This window comes from Pectinophora gossypiella, chromosome 26 (genome assembly GCF_024362695.1).
Source record: "Pectinophora gossypiella chromosome 26, ilPecGoss1.1, whole genome shotgun sequence".
Classification (NCBI taxonomy): Eukaryota; Metazoa; Arthropoda; class Insecta; order Lepidoptera; family Gelechiidae; genus Pectinophora; species Pectinophora gossypiella.
Window position 1 is genome coordinate 1807437 of NC_065429.1, and position 22927 is coordinate 1830363.

Here is a 22927-nt window from a genome sequence, read left to right on the forward strand (position 1 = left end):
TGTTCTTTCAACCTAAGGTTGCCTGGCAGAAATTGCTGTTTAGCAATAAGGCCGCCTATTGTGCTTATATGTTTTATTCGTGTGTTTATGTCCTTTGTATATGTTGTTGTGCAAAAAAGTATTATTGATTGATTGATAATATTAATCATACTTCGCATTAACCAGGGGCCGGATTACCAGGGCTCCACTGTATAAAGAATTTTATAAAGAAATTTTACTTCCAATATTTGTTGACCTGACACCACTCCACAGCTCTACTGTCCTGTTCTCGCCACGCCCACCTGTTCGCGTATCGTGTGATAAAAGGCGAAGGCAACCCTTGCATACAGCCATTCGCATCGCCGTGGTTGACGTTGTAAAACGTCTACCAACTATCACCAGCTATCACCAACAGTCACCAGCGGTCACCAATATACGCCAACATCAACCAAAGTCTACGGTCTTCGCCTTTGGAGTCAAAATAACAGGTAAGTAAATCAAAAATACTTAACTCAAAATTCGAACTTTATGGATAGGTATTTTTTTGTAGACATTTTTGATGTTTTTTTTTGTGTAACTATGTAATATTAAAATTAAACGTTTTAACTTATAAGTAACCTGCCAGTACAGCTTTAAAATAATCTTAATAAAAACAAAATTCGTGCAATCAAAAGGGAAAAAATATTTTGGGCAAAAATATTTTATTTTTTGAAAAAATAAGTACCATTTTGAAACATAATATTCCAACAATTTATTATTTTAGTAAGTAATACTTTAATTATGAAGCTTTGAATATAAAAAAAAACACTTATAAGTAAGTATTTATTTATTATTTTATTTGGATATATTTATTTATTATAAGCAGTGGAGTAGCGTGGTGGAGTATGCTCCATACCCCCTCCGATTGATTGAGGGGAGGCCTGTGCCCAGCAGTGGGACGTATATAGGCTGTTTAGGTTATGTATATTTTAGTAAGTAATATATATTTATTCTTCTCTCGTTTGGGTTATGAGATCAATGGGAGTGGAATTCTCTGCCGTCTTCTGTATTTCCATACATACATAAACTCACGCCTATTTCCCACCGGGGTAAACAGAGACTATAGAATTCCATTTGCTTCGATCCTGACACACTTCTCTTGCTTCATCCACATTCATCGCTTCATACACGCACGCCGGTTCAGAGAAGATCCGTATTCCGTCGGTTCTGTATTTCCGTATGCATATAACCCGGGTGCTTTCAAGGCCAGAGTGAACAGGCACCTTCTGGGCGAGCTCGCTCTATCTTAGGCCTCATCAATGCCTTCGGGTAGTCTAGGGCCAAGAGCAACCCCATCAAAGCTAAAAAAATCACCAACCTTATCAACCTTGATCAGTATTTTTTTTTTTTTTTTTTAGTTCCTGAGTTCTATTCCCGATGGGGACATATCACAAAAATTACTTTGTGGTCCCTAGTTTGATTAGGTTACATTACAGGCTGATCACCTGATTATCCTAAAGTAAGATGTTCCGTGCTTCGGAAGGCACGTTAAGCCGTTGGTCCCGGTTACTACTTACTGATGTAAGTAAGTAGTCGTTACATAAGCCATGTCAGGGGCCGTGAGCGGCTCAATAGTAACCCTGATACCAGGGTTGATGAAGAAGAATAAGAAGAAAGACACACACGATACACGATAGAAGAAGTATTTATTTATTTTAACATTTGCGTAGAAATTTCTCAACACATCCTGCAAACACTCACATCTTAAGTGTTAAGTAATCTTTATAAAATTAAAAAAATCGCTTAAAACTACATTTTCCAAATAATTTTCTCTAAAGAAAAGTACTTAAAATGAAATAATCAAAGTTACAAAGCTGTTATATAGTTGTAAACAGTGGCGTAATTAGAATGGGTGACACCCACTCAGAAATCACGCCTATTTCCCACCGGGGTAAGCAGAGACTATGGAATCTCATTTGCTTCGATCCTGACACACTTCTCTTGTTTCCTCCACATTCATCAATCGCTTCATACACGCACGCCGGTTCAGAGTAGATTTTACTAAACCTTTTCTAAGGACATCTCCAATTTGGTCAATGTAAGTCCTTCTATCTTATCGCAATCGACCCACTAAGGTCGATTATTTTTTTAAAATATTTTCCTCTCAGACGATGCCCTGAGCTGAGCCGAGCCAAATAGGCACCCTCAGGTCTGTTGTCTTAAATTTTGTACCGGGTTAGAGCCCTCAGCGCTCCCAATTTGTCCGGCCAAGTAGTTAATCCCATTTGTGGCAAATCTACAATAAGTCACGTCAAAAAAAAGGCGTGCGTGTATGAAACGATTGATGAATGTGGAGGAAGCAAGAGAAGTGTGCCAGGAAGCAAATGGAATCATAGTCTCCGCTTACCCCGGTGGGAAATAGGCGTGAGTTTATGTATATATGTATACGTACATGTACTTTGCCGTAAAACACCTCCGCCAAGCCGCAGTGGAGCAGCGTGGTGGAGTATACTCCATACATGCTGGGCACAGGCTTCCCCTCAATCGACCGTTGGGAAGGTTCATTGATATAGACTGTTCATGTTATGTTATGATACGGGTTCTAAATAATATATGTTATGATAAGGTCTGCCCCACACTACAGGGTGACACCCGTTTGTGGGTGACACCCGAGCGTCACCCCTAGCTACACCCCTGGCCGTGAAACTGTTAAGTTTTTAAAGTGTAATTGCGGTAACTTTAACCAAAAGGAAGCTGTGTGTTGACTTATAATTGGCCATTTTACACCCATTTGATCAAAAGATTACAAATCAGATTTTCGTAGAAGCTTCGCTCTTTTACATGGTTTAGATTTTTGCTTTTACATTTTTCCAAGGTTTTTTTTTTAAACACGGATTGACAACGGTGCTGATTCCTGTAAACATCATCTAATTTTATTTTAAGTTATATCTGTTCATTTTCTTATCCGCCGAAAAGGAAAGGGACGGGTAATCGACAAGCGTAAAATTTCACACACACGTCAATTTTAAGCACAAATCTAAATCAATAACCCGTAGGCTAATAACCCGATAGAATTAAGTTGACAGCAAACGGATTGCATACCAGCGAGATACCTTTTTGATTCGCCCGGATTATTCATTCATTTACTCATTCTTCCTAAAAATTAAGAGCTGTCAATCATCCGTCCCTTTCCTTTTCGGTGGATAAGATAATGACAGGTATAACTTGAAGTAAAATCAGGAGGTGTCTGCAGGAATCGGGGCCGTTATCAAAAATTTCTTATCCGCCGAAAAGGAAAGCCCTGGCACGAGGGTTGATGAGGTCTCCCATTGTACTTCTCTTGTCACATTTATAATTGTTTTTAGTGTTGTGTTTATAAGGGTCCACATAATATCAGCGTCGTGGTTCGCGCCGCGACTTGTGCTGAGTGAGGCCCTTTTATCTCAGGACGTCCACCACCACCTTATGATCATTTCGACTAACATCCTTCTTGCTTTTTTGTAATTGTTTTAGTGGAAATAAGATATGATATTGTTGTCTTTCTTTTTGTGTGTGGCGTCCTTTCATAATAAACTATTTCTATTCTATTCTATTCTATTTTATAAGTATGTGCAATAAAGCGTTTTTGTATTTTATTGTATTGTATTGTAGTTAATACAATCCGACGCAATCAGAGACAAATCTACAAATAAAAAACTTAAAACATAATATAAGCTCGTGATGATATCCCCATTGGGGTAGTCAGAGGTACATCCATCACATGATGAACTAAGTACCCACACCTCATCGAGCTTTCTGTTAGACCAACGTGATAGGTGAGCCGTATCGCCGTCTATAATGGTCGAGCCAACTGTGTTAGTGAAAACTGCACTTGAGATAAATTAATAACTCATTGGTGCAAGTCTGGTTCGAGGCTATCTAGTTATAGTTTATCTAGGTATAAGTACTTATATTTTTCAACTTTTTATTTTTTATTTTGCACTGCCTATCCCGCTACACTTTTCATTAAATTCATATCCTATACCTAAAAAAAAAAATCAAAAATATTTATTTCTTTAACAGAGATGGTACATAATAATATTTGCAGTTCTTTGTGACCTCCTAGTAAGTGTACCTAAAGGCGAGGAGCTCGGTGGCGCAGCGGTAAACGCGCTCAACCTGCGATTGTTGAAGTTAAGCAACTTTCGCAAAGGCCGGTCATAGGATGGGTGACCACAAAAAATAAAAAGTTGTCATCTCGAGCTCCTCCGTGCTTCGGAAGGCACGTTAAGCCGTTGGTCCCGGCTGCATTAGCAGTCGTTAATAACCACCAATCCGCACTGGGCCCGCGTGGTGGTTTAAGGCCCGATCTCCCTATCCATCCATAGGGGAGGCCCGTGCCCCAGCAGTGGGGACGTTAATGGGCTGATGATGATGACCTAAAAGTTGCCTGGAAGAGATTGCTACCTTAGCAATAAGGCCGCCTGTTGTAATTTAATTATAATACATATTTGTATAAAAAAATGTATTTTTAATGTGATTTAAGTGCAATAGAGAGTTTTTGTATTGTATTTTTTGTATTGAGGTTCTTTCGGGACCACAGGTCCACAGTGACCTATAAAAAAAAAGTTAGGTACTTACCTATTTTAAACTATGCATAAAAAGGCGCTGTGCATTCCAAAATAAGCTTCTTTCTGGAGAGAATTGAAAGGAAATCAAATTTTCCTCAACACAAAGGTAGTTCCGGGATATGAAGTGGTTAAGATCCAAAAATTAATTATTTAATAAACGCGAGTTAATTAGGTGCCACATTTAATGTATTCTTAGCGGCTCGAAAGGCTCACACCGTTATTCTAAGATGTTCATTCGCAACTTCCCTCGAACCCGGCTCAAAATCGGTATTCTTAGCGCCTCAGTGGTTGAGCGTTGTGCTCACGTTCCGGAAGTCCCGAAATCGATTCCCAGTGGGGCAAATCACAAAAATCTCTTTGTGATCCCTAGTTTGGTTAGGACATTGCAGGCTGACCTGATTGTCCAGACGTAAGATGACCAGTGCTTCGGAAGGCACGTTAAGCCGTTGGTCCCGGTTGCTACTTACGTACTTTAACCTTATTTTAAACAGTATAATATTTTAACACTCACATCTTTATATATATTTGAAGTTTGCATTATGGTGAAAAAGAATTTGCATTTATTCCCAAAATATTCCAGACCCAGACACTTAAGGCCACAAACTTGTTTAGCGCTTCCCATAACATCCATGGAAATGGTAGGTTCTGGTCCATTTGCCATGGCAGTTAAAATTTTCAATAGGATTCCAAAGGTACTTTAGGAAGATTTAAACATAAAAAAGTTTAAAATTAACTTAAAAAATTTCCTAATTGAGAAAAGTTTTTACACACTGCAAGAGTTTTTCTTACATGACAAATAGACTGTAAGTGATGTAGATTTTGTTGTTATTAATAGTTTTTAAGATTTTCATAGTTATTTTTAGATTAAGTTTGTTTAATGTTAAGTACTTATTATTATTTTTTATTATTTTTGTATTTCAGGCCTAATGTAATTTCTTGATATTTTTGTTTGTTTTTGCTATACCCTCCCGGGTCCATATGTGATACTATAATATTTATAACAACTGTTTACCATATGGTGTGCAATAAATACTCTGACTTTGACTTTGATGTAAGTACGTAGTCGTTGCATGAGTCACGTCAGGCATTTGGCGGATCAATAATAACCCTGACACCAGGGTTGATGAGGTTGGCCATCCACCTCTCAACCCACACAATCAAAATTTCACTTGATTTTAACTCAGAATCGTGAACTGAATCATCACGCGGAGTATTCGTTACGATGTCTCTAACACCCCTTAAAGTATACGGTCACGAGCACTAATATGTATACACTTTGGTACCATGTCACATTAACTTTTTTTGACAAATTGAACTGTAAGTCTCACTAAATGTCAAATATGTTAGTGCGACAGAGTCCTAAAGTGGGTACATTATATTGCTAGAAGTATATTCATATTGCTAGAATGGCATAGAAGATATGAATGCATGGGATTAACTGTCTGAGAACTGATATTAGGCAGCTAAATTACTCAATTGTACACCAATATTTTATGTTTATTTTTATTTTTTTAAAGAACGTCTAGGGCCCTGTGCCGAGGTTTTTCTTGCAGCTTCTTTTCCCCGGCTATACAGGTTGTGAGAAGCTGCAGTTGTTTTAGGCGGATGAGACGTTCGTTATGTAAAAATTGACGATTCAAATTGTAACTATGTTACCTACTGAATAAAGATATTTTTGAATTTGAATTTGAATTTGCTCATGACACCCTTGCCTACCCCTTCGGGGATACAGGCGTGATGGTATGCCAAAAGTTGGCCAAAAGTAGTTCTACTCACGACCGGCCTTCCTGGCAAACCAACGGGGAATACATACATTGAATTTATATTCATAGAAGATCCATTTTGCGCAAATACAATTTCATTTTATATACCGTCCTCTTACAGTTTTTTTTTTTTTTTTGACGTGACTTATTGTAAATTTGCCGCAGGTGGCATTAACTACTTGGCCGGACAAATGGGGAGCGCTGAAGGCTCTCTCACCCGGTACAACGTTTAAGACAACAGGCCTGAGGGTGCCCAGTTGGGCGCGAACCTCGGCTCAGGGCGTCGTCTGAGTGGAAAAATATTTGAAAGAATTAATCGACCCTAGCGGGTCGATAGCGATAAGCGCTGAATGAGGGACGTCCTCTTACAGTGAAAACCTGCGCCATTTTGAAAAATCACAATATTTATACATACATACATATACTCGGTGGCGAGGAGCTCGGTGGCGCAGCGGTTAATGCGCTCGGTCTGCGATTGTTGAAGTTAAGCAACTTCGGCAAAGGCCGGTCATAGGATGGGTGACCACAAAAAAAAAGTTTTCATCTCGAGCTTCTCCGTGCTTCGGAAGGCACGTTAAGCCGTTGGTCCCGGCTGCATTAGCAGTCGTTGATGACCATCAATCCGCACTGGGCCCGCGTGATGGTTTAAGGCCCGATCTCCCTATCCATCCATAGGGGAGGCCCGTGCCCCAGCAGTGGGGACGTTAATGAGTTGATGATGATGACATAAACTCACGCCTATTTCCCACCGGGGTAAGCAGAGACAATAGAATTCCATTTGCTTCGATCCTGACACACTTCACAATAAGGGGTGGAAGATGTGTTGTGCCTGGGTGTAATAACAAGGGTTTATTTATACCCAAAAACAAAGATAAAAGATGCATTTATCCATGGAATTAGAAGATAGATAGATAGATAGAATCTTTATTTAGGTTTAAGAGATTACATAAATTTCTTAATATTGAACATAAGTATATGAAATGTAAGACTTAATACTAAAAAGGGTACTAGCTCGGCTAATGTCGTATCGACCCACATTTTCAGCCAGACCCCTAAAATAATACAAAAAACTTTAACTAATAAGAAATCAATTATCAGCAACAGACAGAATGTTAAACGAAGGAAACTATGAACAGCGCCATCTATTATTATTTTTAAGAACGTGGTCTGATAAGTCCCTCTTTGGGAATTACAGCCTTGAGCTTTTTTTCCATCGTTTGACTTGTTTTAATTTTTAAACAGATGAATACATTTTTGGTGCAGGATGTACTTATCATTCTGTCTTCAACCTGAACCCTCTCGGGACCTCGGATGACCTCAATTTACACAACCACTTATACAAACCTCTTCATGATTAATGTTTAGATTACTAGAAATATACCTGGAGGCCCGGTTTCATATTCCAGGATGGTAAACGGCCTCCGGGGTCTAGTGGTTGAGCGTTGCCTCCCGATCCGGAGGCCCCGGGGTCGAATCCCGATGGGGACATGTCACAAAAATCACTTTGTGATCCCTAGTTTGGTTAGGACATTACAGGCTGGTCACCTGATCGACCAACACGTCCAATGTTTTTAATTTAGTTAAAAAAATACTTAAATTTTAAATTTTTTATATATACAGGGTGTTAGTGACATCGTAACGAAAACTTTGAGGGATGATTCAGGCCATGATTCTGAGTTGATATCAAGTGGAATTTTCCGTCGCAAAAGTATGGAACGGAAAATAATTTAAATAAGCTCTAAAATTTTCATGACTTCTCCGACAGGAAATTCCACTTGATATCGACTCAGAATCATGGTCTGAATCATCCCCTTCAGTATTCGTTACAGTGTCACTAACACCCATATCTACTTGTATGGCTACTGTATGTACTTGTATGGGGTGTAAGTGACATCGTAACGAATACTGAGAGGGATGATTCAGCTGATTATTCTGAGTTAATATCAAGTGGAATTTTCCATCGCAAAAGTCTAGAATTGAAAATAATTTAAAAAAACTAAAAAAATAACATGAATTTTGCGACGGAAAATTCCACTTGATATTAACTTAGAATCATGGTCTGAATCATCCCTCTGAGTATTCGTTACGACGTCACTAACACCCTGTATTATTATATGAAAAATATAATAGTAATTAAATACATTAGTCAGTAATTTACTTAATTTTCAATAATAAAATTTACGTCTTTGGAATGTTGGAGATACCAATTGGATGGTAACACTTACGTCATCAATGGGCTAGCAATGGCGGCTTGTCATTGGATTGAGCATACCTGGTCTTCTTATAACATGCATAGTACAGTACGGTCATAGAATAAGGAATAATTAGGGTTAAGTACACCAGGGGGGTTAAAATGGCCACATCGAAGCAATTCATCTATTCTGCAATTTGACGAGTCGAATTGCAATATTGCTTTCTTACTTTTAAATTATCACTTACTTAATATCACTTACTTTGATATGCGCAAATTTTTTGATGAAAATTCAATATTCAATATTCTTTATTTGCATACTATGATGGTGTACAAGTTTGTAAGTTACATGTATGAGTTTCACATCATAGACCCTTTCGGGCACAACAAAATAGAAGTTTAAAAGAGAGGAGGAAGCTTTTCAAGTAGTAACATCAGTATCATTAAGGTATTCACTAGTGCTATAGTAACATTTATTAATGAGAAGTTCTTTTATTTTTTTAATAAAGATTTTGTCACTTTTTTCTTCTTTTAATATGTTAGGCAGTTTATTATAAATTTTGATGGACATCACATATGGGCTACAAGAATGCAGGGCGAGTCTAGATATAGGTAAATTTAATCTTTTTCCATGGCGCAATGTGTACTTTACAGGGAGATCTTCGCGACGTTTAAAAAAATTCTTAGATTATTTGCTTCGATGTGGCCATTTTAACCCACCTGTGGTGTTCTGAAACCGTGCATATTGGTTTACGCGTATGGCTACTCCTCACCCCCTCCTCCCCGTGTTGCTCGTTGTGGCGACCCAAATGACATTAACTTCCGGTTTTCTAAAATTCACTCACTATAATTCACTTAATAGAAATGGTCCCGCGTTGGGCGCCAATATTAAAAACATAACGACCCCTCCGGGTGTGATCATTCGCTCCAGACCCCTGGTAAATGGTAGTTTTTGATGAGTTCCACTCAAACATTCACGATACGTAAATACAGGGTGTTAGTGACATCGTAACGAAAATTTTGAAGGATGATTCAGACCATGATTCTGAGTTGGTATCAAGTGGTATTTTCCGTCGCAAAAGTATGGAACTGAAAATAATTGAAAAAACACTAAAATTTTCATGAATTTTCCGACAGGAAATTCCACTTGATATCAACTCAGAATCATGGTCTGAATTATCCCCATTAGTATTTGTTAGGGTGTCACTAAAACCCATACCTACTTGTATGTACTTGTACGGGGTTTTATAAATTCATTATTATTTTTAAATTACTTGCTTCTATGCTGTTCTGGGAGCAAATAAAAAACATAGAATACGTTCAGCTGCTTGTCTTCCCGGGCATGTCGTAAAAACCGACAGAGGGATTGCGTCCTCTAACATGATGGACTAATGTTATGGGCGATAGGCTGATCCCTTATCACCATAAGGTTCATCATATCCATCTTAGGACTTCTTATCAACAGTGGCTGCAAGTTGTCTTTGATTACTTGTGGCTCTGCCCACCCCATTTGGGATTACGGGCGTGAGTTTATGTATGTATGTATGTTTAAATTACTTATTTTTTTTTTTACTTTTGCGATGGAAAATTCCACTTGCTATCATCTCAGAATCATGGTCTGAATCATCCCCCTCAGTATTCGTTACGATGTCACTAACACCCTGTATGTTAATTTTGAAGTAAAGTTCACATTGACATGAACATTTCATTGTTTATGTATGACACATTAAATCTTACAGTATAAATAAGTACATACCTAAAATAAATAAGCAGCATAGGTACTTATACAAAGACAGTGTTCCTTTTGTATTATATTTTTTTTTGTTTTGGTTTTCCCCCGAAGGGCAACGCAAAAGAAACTATGCCCATACAACCATGTCTTATGTAAATATTTTATTTTCTTGATGATGATTACTGAAATGATGAAAGGTGATGACGAGGAATGATGAAACCTAAGCCCCCACCCTCGGAGTAGGCTCCTACTCCGAACCCCAAACGAATTAACTCAAAAGTCCGCATAAACTTTCAAGTTATGAAGCGGCTTGTTGGCACGAAGCGAAAATAGATAGGTACACTTTGTTTATTGAATATTCCGATATAATAACACAATCGCGAATGTTTTTCGACTAACTTAATGCGATCATTAACCACAAAACACCACTTCGTATTAATTATTTAGATTACTCAATAAAGAAAGCAACCGTCCCGTTTCCGTTCCCGCCAACAACTCTGCCATCTCTTTCGTATAAATACTCTTTGTTGAAAAGTATTTAATATTAAAAACAATAATAATAAAAAACAGAATGTAAATCCACCACAGGCTTCGTCAGTACTCTTTTGTTTTAAAATCCTTCCCGTGATATGGAACAGACTAAGATCATCAGACCATGCTGCCTAGTCTTGAGTGAGTATTTATTAATACTCTTTTAACATTAATCTTAACCGAAATAGCACAGATTAAATAAAATATCAGTAGTCATTTGTCAAAAGAGAGGACGAATAGCGCAGTAACGGCCTGCGACAAAATTAAAAAATATATCCATCCAAATTATGACATACAACAAGAGGGTAGGTGGCTTTGTTTTCACTTTATTTATTAAATGGGCACAGGTGAGTGTATATTGGCAATGCTTTTATTAATAGCTTAAAGTATTGCGAAAAGATGACACTTTTTCGAAAATGATGTTTTTTTTATTTGGACTGTATTGCACCTGGGTTCGTTGCAAAAGGTTATGGGTTTTGTTTGTTTTTATACTCTTTATTGCTTTAAAATTCAAAGGATTTTTTTTATTTATTAAATACTCTCTCTCTCTCTATTTAAGAGCTGCGCTCTTGTCGGTGGAGTAATCGCCATTCCTCTCTTCTTCCCGCCAAAACCTTCACCTCCCGATACGACACGACCTGCACCTTCTCTTTTATTTGTTTCATAAATGTTATCCTAGGTCTACCCCTTCCTCTCTTCCCTTCAATTAAATACTAATAAGTTATAATTATATTTTATCAGTGTTGCCCTCTGGGTAAATTTTCACTGAACCCTGACCTTTTTTAGTGAGCTGCGGCACCAAAGAAATTTACGTACTTACATATAATTTATCGTTAGATAAAGCATAGGCGAGCTTATCCCTAATTGGGATTTCTTCCAGCTAACCTTGGACAGCCTGAAAGAAACTCGGTGGGTGTTAACACGCAATACGTTTCCGGTTCATTACGGGTCGGGTAAAACTTGGTCATAATCATCTCCGGAGCATTATCCCGTTTTCCACAAGGTCCGCTAACCTAACCTGAAGATTTGACAGGTCCGGTTTTTTACAGAAGCGACTGCCTGTCTGACCTACCAACCCGCGAAGGGAAAACTAGCCCAATACAGATGGAGTCACACCTCCGAAAATGCATTTCTCGGGAATGTGGGTTTCCTCACGATATTTTCCTTCACCGCTGAGCACGTGATAATCATTTATGAACCAAACATGAATTCGAAAACAAATTCGACAATCATTGGTTTAGGCCTGTGCTGGATTCGAACCTGCAACCTCAAAGTGAGAGGCAAGTTCTACCAACTGGCTCAAAAAACGGGTGGGGTAAAAACTTGCTATGAAGTAATAATGAGGTATTTATTAGTTAAGTATGTTGTCCTAATACTTGTATACTAATACTTATATCTAAAATAAATGATTTCTATTCTATTCTATTCCTCTCTATCAGCAGTAGTTTCCTTACCGAACTTATTACCTTAATAAGTACTTATTTTATTCGAATTATTTTTAGAATTTAGCTAGATTTATTTTTAAAAAGAAAAAATAATAATGACAAGCTTTAAAATTCAAATTTAGAACCGAAAGTTGGTCATTAATTAATTTCAAAACCACTCAAAATGGTCACAGTTGATAAACACGAGTTCACTTCAAAAATGACATTAAGTTATAGGCCTGTAAGTAAGCGTTTTTTTTTAAATCTACTATACTGCATTCTTCATTGAGGTTTCTACTTTCTACTGTCGTATACAATATAAATGTGACGTAGGGCATGAAGGAAACGATTATTTTTTATTTACACTTGATTATTTAAACCGTTTATAATAATTAAAACACACAATAGGGTTCTTACCGCGTTTGAAATAGGAATATGAGAACCCAAGAACCCGTAAGAACCCGTTAATAATAATAATAATAAAACACTTTATTGCACACAAATTCACAAAACATTTACAGGGTAAACTTATTCTAAGGTGGGCAAAGGCGGCCTTATCGCTAAGAGCGATCTCTTCCAGACAACCTTCGGCAGAGGATATATTACACTTGTACAGCTGCAGTGTAGCGCGCAAAAAAGTAAAATAGAATAAGAGAAAAAAACATAAATAAATAAATAAAATATATATAATTATATATATATACATATAAGTAAAAATAGAATATTAGTTGCAAGACGATGATTTAGCCAAGAAATAATAGTGTAATTTAGATTTGAAAATAGCCAATGACTTCGTTATTATGTGTTTTAATTATGATAATGGCCCCGATTCCTGCAGACACCGCCTAATTTTATTTTAAATTATATCCGTCATTTTCATATCCGTCGAAAATGAAAGGGACGGATGATTCACAGCTCTTAATTTTAGGAAGAATGAGTAAATTAATGAATAACCCGGGCGAATCAAAAAGGTACGTCGCTGGTACGCAATCCGTTTGACGTGCTATCTACTTAACTGTGTCGGGTTATTGACTGATGTAAATTTTTAGACGGTTGGTTTAGATTTGTGCTTAAAATTGACGTGTGTTCCATAAATTGTATGCTTGTCGATTACCCGTCCCTTTCCTTTTCGGCGGATAAGAAAATAACAGATATAACTTAAAATAAAATTAGATGGTATTTACAGGAATTAGCACCAATAACCGCGTAAACTTAAAATAACGTTTATAATTTTGTACGTTTTCCCTTTTTGAAACAACCGACCGCCATTTCCCTGTCATTCTGCAATTTTCTCTTCTCTCGCTCACTCCTAGCTCTCTCATTCAGACACCTTTACGTTACGTTTCATTCAGCCTACCATTCCTATCTATATGAGATAAGTGCGTCCTATCTAAGTAATTAATATCTCCACCACCTGGCTGATCACATGATTGTCCGAAAGTGAGATGATCCGTGCTTCGGAAGGCACGTTAAGCCGTTGGTCCCGATTACAATTTACTGATGTAAGCGAGTAATCGTTACATGAGCGTTGTCAGGGGCCTTTGGCGGCTCAATCACAACCCTGACACCAGGATTGATGAGGCTGGTATTCCACCTCACAAGCCACACGATAAGAAGAAAAATTGATATCATAACATAACATAACATAACATAACAAATACTTTATTGCACAAACAGGAAAAAAAACAAAATACAAAACAAAAGAGAAATAGAATTAGTACAATAGGCGGCCTTATTGCTAAGTAGCAATCTCTTCCAGGCAACCATTAAGTATAGGAGATATATCTTTACAATAAATAAAAATATGCCCCATGTTGGGCGCCACTTTGTCAGTAACGTAACTACCGTATTACTGGTCAATTGACCAATATCACAGATTATTATGTTCATAATTACACTTGCAAAATAGACATAATTTGACAGCCACATGTGAAAACAGAGTTAAAATATTTAATACTTAGTTACTGTGGTTATAGCCATCCGAAATCAAGGGGGTTAAAAAGGCCACGTCGAAGCAATTCATCTAAAAAGCAATATTGCTATTTGACATTTGTTCGCAATGCGCACGTACTTATATATGTTAGTATATATTTATTCAATAGGTAACATAGTTACAATTTGTACGGTATTTGTTTTACATAACGTAGGTCTCATCCACCTAAAACTACTGCAGCTTCTCATAACATGTATAGCCGGGAAAAGAAGCTGCAAGAAAAAATCTTTTAATAATACAATTTAGTAATTTGGCTGCCTATTATCAGTTTCCAGACTGTTAATCCCATGCAATCCTATTTTCTAGATAATCACTAATTTTTTTTTGTTATGTTAAGACATAACATAACAAATACTTTATTGCACAAATAGGAAAAAACAAAATACAAAACAAAAGAGAAATAGAATGAATACAATAGGCGGCCTTATTGCTAAGTGGCAATCTCTTCCAGGCAACCTTTAAGTATAGGAGATATTGAATATTACGTAATATAGCGAGATAGTGCTGCATGGGAATACTAAATACGAATAAAAATAAATACAAAGATAGATACACTTACGAGTATATAAACTACATAATAATAAATTATACACTTTTTTATTTATTTATTTTTATTTATTAATAAATAAATACACATATAATTCAAAAAACAAAACTGTTCCAAGGTAAATTCCGAATGTAAATTCTCAACGTAACGACTACATTCTCCGCTATCGCTTCAGCTCGACACATCGCCATCTTCCTGGCCGCATCTAAAGGATCCTTATCAAAAGAGCATCAGCATAAAACGACAATACCTCTTTTCATGAGGTCCACTACAATAGTCCTTTGCTATACCTATCTAATTCCTTTGTGAATGAAGAATTGAATCGTTTTTATTAAGTAACTATTAAATATATTGCCTATTAACCTTTTTATTCTATTGAAGGATTAAAGGGTTGCCTTTTTTTTATTTTGACGTGACTTATTGTAGATTTGCCGCAGATGGCATTAACTACTTGGCCGGACAAACGGGGAGCGCTGAAAGCCCTCATCCGGTACAACGTTTAAAACAACAGGCCTGAGGGTGCCCAGTTCGGCGCGAAACTCGGCTCAGGGCGTCGTCTGAGAGGAAATTAAAGGGTTGCCGTAATGGCGTACGTACATAGAAAAACACACGCCTATAACTTCTTTTAGGGTGGGCACAGCCATGAGAGATCAGACGTCAACGATGACGATGTTCGTGCGTCACCCAACAGGGTCCACATAATATCAGCGTCGTGCTTCACGCCGCGACTTGTGCTGAGTGAGGCCCTTTTATCTCAAGACGTCCACCACCACCTTATGGTCTTTTCGACAAAAATCTGTCTTGCTTTTTTGTAATTGTTTAAGTCTTCTTCTATCGTGTGGGTTGTGAGGCGAATTACCAACCTCATCAACCCTGGTGTCAGGGTTACTATTGAGCCGCCAAAGGCCCCTGACATGACTCATTTACAACGACTACGTACTTACACAGTAAGTAGTAACCGGGACCAACGGCTTAACGTGCCTTCCGAAGCACGGATCGTCTTACTTTCGGACAATCAGGTGATCAGCCTGTAATGTCCTAACCAGACTAGGGACCACAAAGTGATTTTTGTGATATGTCCCCACTGGGAATCGAACCCAGGACCTCCGGATCGTGAGCCCAACTCTCAACCACTGGACCACGGAGGTCGTTATTGTTTAGTGGAAATTTGATATGATGTTGTTTTTTTTTTTTGTGTGTGTAGTGTGTACTATTTCTATTCTATTCTACAACTCGCAGATACCCTTGGTACGTCCTAAGGTTGACATAATGAACCGTATGATGATGTTAATAAGGACAAGGTGCAAAGACCCAGTTGTCGAGTTAATTAGGTTTTAATTTCCGTTTTACAAGAGGTAATTACCTTTTATTGCACTTTGATTTAGGGCGCCAATTTGTTTTGTCTTTTAAGACGAGTTTAATGAGTCGACGTTAGATTAGGATAATAGCAGTTTCTGATCAAAGTACGCAGTCGTTCCACGAGTCCTGTCAGGGGCCTTTGACGGCTCAATAATAACCCTGACACCAGGGTTGATGGTAATCCACCTCATAATCCACATTTCCGAAAAATCCATTTTCGGAGGTATGTGACCTAACCTGTATTGGGCTGGTTTTCCCTTCGCGGGTTGGAAGGTCAATAATAACCCTGACACCAGGGTTGATGGGGTTGGTAATCCACCTCACAACCCACACGATAGAAGAAGACTAAAGATTTTCACTAACACAATTAGCGATACGGCTCCCGGATACCTATCACGTTGTTCTAACATAAAGTGATGATGAAACGATGGATGTACCTACCTCTAACCTAATTTGGAATATAGCTTTAAGCTAATGTCGTTTAAAATTAATAAGAAAACCAAATCTTTAGCTAATCTGTAGCAAATCAAAATGCTATCATATTTATATATCAGGGTTACTATTGAGCCGCCAAAGGCCCCTGACATGGCTTATGTAACCACTACTAACTTACATCAGTAAATAGTAACCGGAACCAACGGCTTAACCTCTCATCTGCCGAGATACCCGACACAATAGACTTTATATTGTGTCTGGTTGAGATCTGCGTTCCGGCGTTCGAAAAGATAACGTGCCTTCCGAAGCACGGAAAGCTCTTCAGTGAAAAGTAGTTTTACCTCGCTCCTTCAACAGATTGCCTGATTCAATAAGGTACGGTTACGAGTACTAATATGTATACACTTTGAAACCATGTCACATTTAACTTTTTTGCCAAATTAAACCGTAAGTCTCATCATCATCAGCCCGTTAACGTCCCCACTGCAGGGTCACGAGCCTTCCCTATGGATGGATAGGGAGATCAGGCCTTAAACCATCACGCGGGCCCAGTGCGGATTGATGGTTATTAACGACTGCTAATGCAGCCGCGACCAACGGCTTAACGTGCCTTCCGAAGCACGGAGGAGCTCGAGATGAAAACTTTTTTTTTGTGGTTACCCATCCTATGACCGGCCTTTGCGAAAGTTGCTTAACTTCAACAATCGCAGACCGAGCGCGTTTACCGCTGCGCCACCGAGCTCCTCAAACCGTAAGTCTCATTAAATGTCAAATATGATAGTGCGACAGGGTTCTAAAGTGGGTACGGTCACGAGTACTAATATGTATACACTTTGAAACCATGTCACATTAACTTTTTTGACAAATTGAACTGTAAGTCTCATTAAATGTCAAATATGATAGTGCGACAGGGTTCTAAAGTGGGTACATGATATTGCTTATGACTGTACTAAAGAAAACTACTGAAATATCGCTGACTAAATGTTCCAGTACAGTTTTTCTACATCGCAATTAATAACTTATGTACTGATCATCGAAAAAGTTCGGTTAATACTGCCTATTCACATGAAATAGAGGAAAATAAACCCATCATAATTTATCTGCTGATTTAGGGAAGTAACTGCAAACATACATTTAACACATCATCTCTCTAGCGTTATCCTGTTTTTCACAGGGTCCGCTAACCTAACCTCAAGGTTTGCCGAATCCGTTGTTTTAAGTTTACGCGGTTATTATCATAATTAAAGCACATAATAACGGGTTCTTACCGCGTTTAAATGGGGATATGAGACTCCCGATATTTCGACACTGTTGCAAGTGCCATGATCACGGGATGACTGATGAGATTGGAGTGGAGTAGGTAGATCCATAATTTTCTACGGGCAGACATATCTGTCTACCCCCTTTCTTTGCCGCTTGTTTATGTTTTTGATATCGGAATGTTCGGAACCATCTGAACTCGCACCAAACTCACTACGACAAACCGCACTCACTGTTTCCTCACGTTTTTTCACCACATTAGGCCGTTTCAAGCTTTTTACAACACCTACTACTGGATTCCACATGGTTGATAATTTGAACCCGTCTTCCCTGTTGAAATTTTTATGTTTTCTGATTTCAATAGCCTCTTTGACAAATCCGGTTTTTTACAACAGCGACTGCCTGTCTGACCAACTCGAAGGGAAAACCAGCCCAATACAGGTCACGTCACCCTCGGAAATTGCATTTCTCGGAAAGTGGGTTTCCTTACGACCTTTTCCTTCACCGCTGAGCACGTGATAATCATTTATGAACCAAACATGAATTCGAAAACAAAGTCGACATTCATTGGTTTGGGCCGGTGCTGGATTCGAACCTGCGACCTCAAAGGGATCGGCAAGCATTCTACCAACTGGGCTACCAGGGCTCTTAATTCTATGGTTATAACCTAGCGAAGCCAGGTCGAGTTGATATTACCATAGTTATGGTTCTATCAATGAGGAGCTCGGTGGCGCAGCGGTAAACGCGCTCGGTCTGCGATTGTTGAAGTTAAGCAAGTTTCGCAAAGGATGGATAGGATGGGTGACCACAAAAAAAAGTTTTCATCTTGAGCTCCTCTGTGCTTCGGAAGGCACGTTAAGCCGTTGGTCCCGGCTGCATTAGCAGACGTTAATTACCATCAATCCGCACTGGGCCCGCGTGATGGTTCAAGGCCCGATCTCCCTATCCACCCATAGGGAAGCGTGCCCCAGCAGTGGGGACGTTAATGGGCTGATGATGATGATGATCAATGTAGCCAATTTAGGACTTAAATACCAAAACTGGCTGCAAGTTCTGTTCTAGTGTTCTCTGCTCACCGTTATACGGATTGCAGGGTTATTAAATTCTAAGCGTGCTTTGGAATCGAACTTTGAACCCCCAAACAACAATTAACAGCTTATAAATAATACATCATATGACATAATTAACTAATTTTAAACCAACTTGCCATTTTCGCGGCTTGAATGTTAAACTTCAGTGTTGCCAATTCAAAGGCGAAAATTCTCCGCGCGTCGGATATTGTTTTCACGCCTGGTAACACAGTAACGAGAAACGTGAGGCATATAAACGGAAAGTCTTTACGTTGAGTTAAAACTTATCTAGTTATATTACTACATTTACTTCATTTCAGATATGTTACTAAGTACATCGGAATTAAAAATACTTAGACGGATATAGGTGCAAGTAACAGGTATTCTGAAAAAAACTTGAGGCCTCTTTTGATATGAGGTCCTAAAGTCCTAAGTCCCAAGTGAAGTGAAGTCGTAAGATGGATATGATGAACCGTATGGTGATAGGTGATCGGCTCAATTTCGGATTGTTTACTGTGAGGTCGCAGGTCCGAATCCCAGCGCGGGCACGAATGATTTTCGTAATTGGAATCGTGAGGAAACCCACATTCCCGAGAAATGCGTTTCGGAGATATGTGACCTAACATGCATGGCCTGGTTTACTCTTCGAGTTGATCAGTCAGACAGTCGATTCTGTAAAAAACCGGACCTGTCAAATCTTCCGGTTAGGTACGAATAACGCGAAATAACGCTGTAAGAGTCCGGTATTTTGTGTTTTAATTAAGAATGGAGAATGCTACACTGACAAGAGCGTGGTCCTCCGCCAGGTCTTGATTTGCCTTGGCTTACTTGGAAGTCTCTTAATAGACTTCGGACTCAGGTGGGCCGAAGTAAGGATAATTTGTTCAGGTGGGGTTTCTCGGATGGCTCGGACTTAAAGTGCAAGTGCGACACTGTTCCCTAAACGATGGAACATCTTACATCGTGTCCTGCATGCCCGAGGATCTAATAAGTGCTGCAGATAGCGCCATACTTGTTGCCAAGTTTTGGGCCGATGCTATTTAGTTTGCCATCGACACGATAAGAAGAAGAGCGTGGTTCTTAAATGATTGATGATTGTAGATTTAACTGCTTAGCCGGACAAATGGGTGCGCTGAAGACCCTCACCCGGTACAAAAGCTCCGAGTATACCCTTCGAAAATATACTTAGCTACCTTCAACAAAATTAATACAGTTTTCAACTTTTGAGTTAACTTATAAATGATTAACAAAACAGACAGTCATAAGTATATTTCTGTTTAAGTACAAAATTAAAATACTTAATAAATAAATAATCGAGGGACAAAATCACTTAATTACTACTCATTAAATATTTGTACAACTGTTTTGAACAGACTATGTATTTCTGTCACCCTTAGAATATGAATTATTAATGATAGTTGTAGGTACTTACACAGGGTGTTAGTGACATCAAAACGAATACTGAGGGGGATGGTTCAGAATTCAGACCGTGATTCTGAGTTCATATCAAGTGGACTTACCGATGTAAGTATGTAGTCGTCACATGAGCCATGTCAGGGGCCTTTAGCGGCTCAATAATTAACCTTGAGACCAGGGTTGATGAGGTTGGTAATCCATCTCATAACCCACACGTTAAGAAGAAAATCAAGTGGAATTTTCCGTCGCAAAATTCGTGTATTTTTTATTCATCGTTTTAATTAATATATTCAATTCTATATTTTTGCGATATAGAATACCACTTGATATTAATTCAGAATAATGAGCTGAATCATCCCTCTTAGTATTCGTTACGATGTCGCTTAAACCCCGTACGTACTTACCTTTTTTTTTTTGTGACTTATTGTAGATTTGCCGCAGATGGCATTAACTACTTGGCCGGACAAATGGGGAGCGCTGAAGGCTCTCACCCGGTACACACGTACTTACCGGTAGCCATACAAGTAGGTAGGTATGGCTGTTAGTGACACCGTAACAAATACTGAGGGGGATGATTCAGACCATGATTCTGAGTTGATATCACGTAGAATTTCCTACGCGGAAAATTCAAGAAAATTTTTAATAGTGTTTTTTTTTAAATATTTTGCAGTTCCATACTTTTGCGACGGCCCTTTTACTTACTTACAAATGGCCCCGATTCCTGCAGACAACTCCTAATTTTATTTTAAGTTATTTCTGAGGATAAGAAAATGACAGGTATAACTTAAAATAAACTTAGTATGGTGTGTATAGGAATCAGGACTATTGATTGATTATATTATCGTTTGACTATCTGTGTATTACATAAATGAATTAAATGTATCTGATTGGCATAAGGTCAAAAGCTGGTACCAACAGTTTAACGTGCTGTCCGAAGCACGGAACCATTGTAAATTTTTCGAACAATCAGGTAATTTTAAGCCTGCAATGTCCTTATCATACAGATAACAGTTTCACAAAGTAATTTCGACAATTTCCCCAACGGAAATCGAACCCGGACCTCCAGATCTCAACCCACGTTCTAACCACTAGACCACTGAGGCGGTTATGTCTACATTAGGTGTATTTTTTCAAACGCCGCAAAGCTAAATGTATTTCCCGTGAAATTTCCCCCTAACCCGTTATGTTATTTTGCCATAACAACCCTGGAAATGATGTTTTTATGTTCAATAATAATCACAACCATCGCAACACAATCACTTGTTTCCCGCTCAATTCACCGGCCGCCATTTTGCTAACCCTTCGGCGGGAAAATTACGGCGTTCAACAAGTGTAGTGATGTGCTTAGTACAAAGATATCGATGAACCACACACTTGTGAACCCTACTTTGGTTAGGACATTACAAGCTGATTACCAAAAGTAAGATGATCCGTGCTTTGGTACGTTAAGCTGCTGGTCCCGGTTCTTCTTCTTCGGGTTGTGAGGTGGATTGCCAACCCCATCAACCCTGGTGTCAGAGTTCTTATTGAGCCGCCATAGGCCTCTGACAGAACTCATGTAACGACTACGTACTTACATCAGTAAGTAGTAACCGGGACCAACGGCTTAACGTGCCTTCACTGCACTGGACCACGGAGGTCGGAATCAATATAGGTGGCGCTGTACAGTCTTTCCTTCGTTTCTCCTTCTAATTTCATTCAATTTTTGAGTATAAATGATGTCCCTTTTTATTACACCCAGGCACAATTACATCTTCCACCCATTATTATTCTGATCAAAATAAAGGGAAGCAATAAAGGAATAAAGGGAAGGGAGGCGCTTAGTTTTTTATATGTATTAACTGCAAACTGTAACCATGTATCAGTGTACTTGCCGTTGGTTGATCAAATAAATAAATACTTAAATATAAATAGGTAGCAACATAATTCTATACATAATATGAACCAAATATCAAGCAACAATTTGATTTTGATTTCCGTGTGGTTTCTGTCTTGTGTTAAATGTAATGTACCTGTCTGTCTGTGTCTGTGTTGTCCGGGAGTAATAAATGTTTCTTTCTTTCTTTCTTTCAACAATTTTTATATATGCCTCCATTACATTGTATTTTGAAATAATTATGTAAAGAGTAATGAGAATATAGGTGATTACCACGTTAAAACTGTACAACGCCATCTATATTGTTTTTGATGAAGGTAGCCTGGATAGTCGTTAACTTACCAGCGGGCCTAGCACCGTAAGCACGCGACTCTTTCTCGCCGCGACAGAGATCATCTGTCTCTTTCTGTGCAGTACTGCGAGAGAGCGACGGGTGACGTATGTCGAGGCGAGAAAGAGTCGCGCGCTTACGGTGCTAAGCCCGCAGGTTTCATCGACAAAGGCTTTTTGTTCCCTCGTATTTTCATTTGAGCGTACGAACAATAGCAACCACGCGATGCCCCTCTCTTCTCCTATTATGATGAGGACGCTTGATTTTCAACCTTTTCCTTTTGAAAAATAAAACTGTGAAGGATAACATTGTGAGGAAACACATCAATTATGTAACACGTTTATATCCCAATTGGGGTAATCAGAGGTACATAAAATTCAAATTCAGATTCAATATTGTCTTTAATCAATAGGTAACATAGTTACACTGTG

At 38.6% G+C, this 22927-nt stretch overlaps 1 protein-coding gene across 1 annotated transcript in view; it reads left to right on the plus strand.

Annotated features, from left to right (window-relative positions):
- Positions 1-346: 346 nt before the first annotated feature.
- Positions 347-22927, plus strand: part of LOC126378559 (pro-neuropeptide Y-like) — a 28664-nt gene continuing 6083 nt past the window's right edge. The window contains exon 1 of the mRNA XM_050026999.1: positions 347-467. The gene's annotated coding sequence lies outside the window, so the exon portion shown is untranslated. The remainder of the gene's footprint in view (positions 468-22927) is intronic.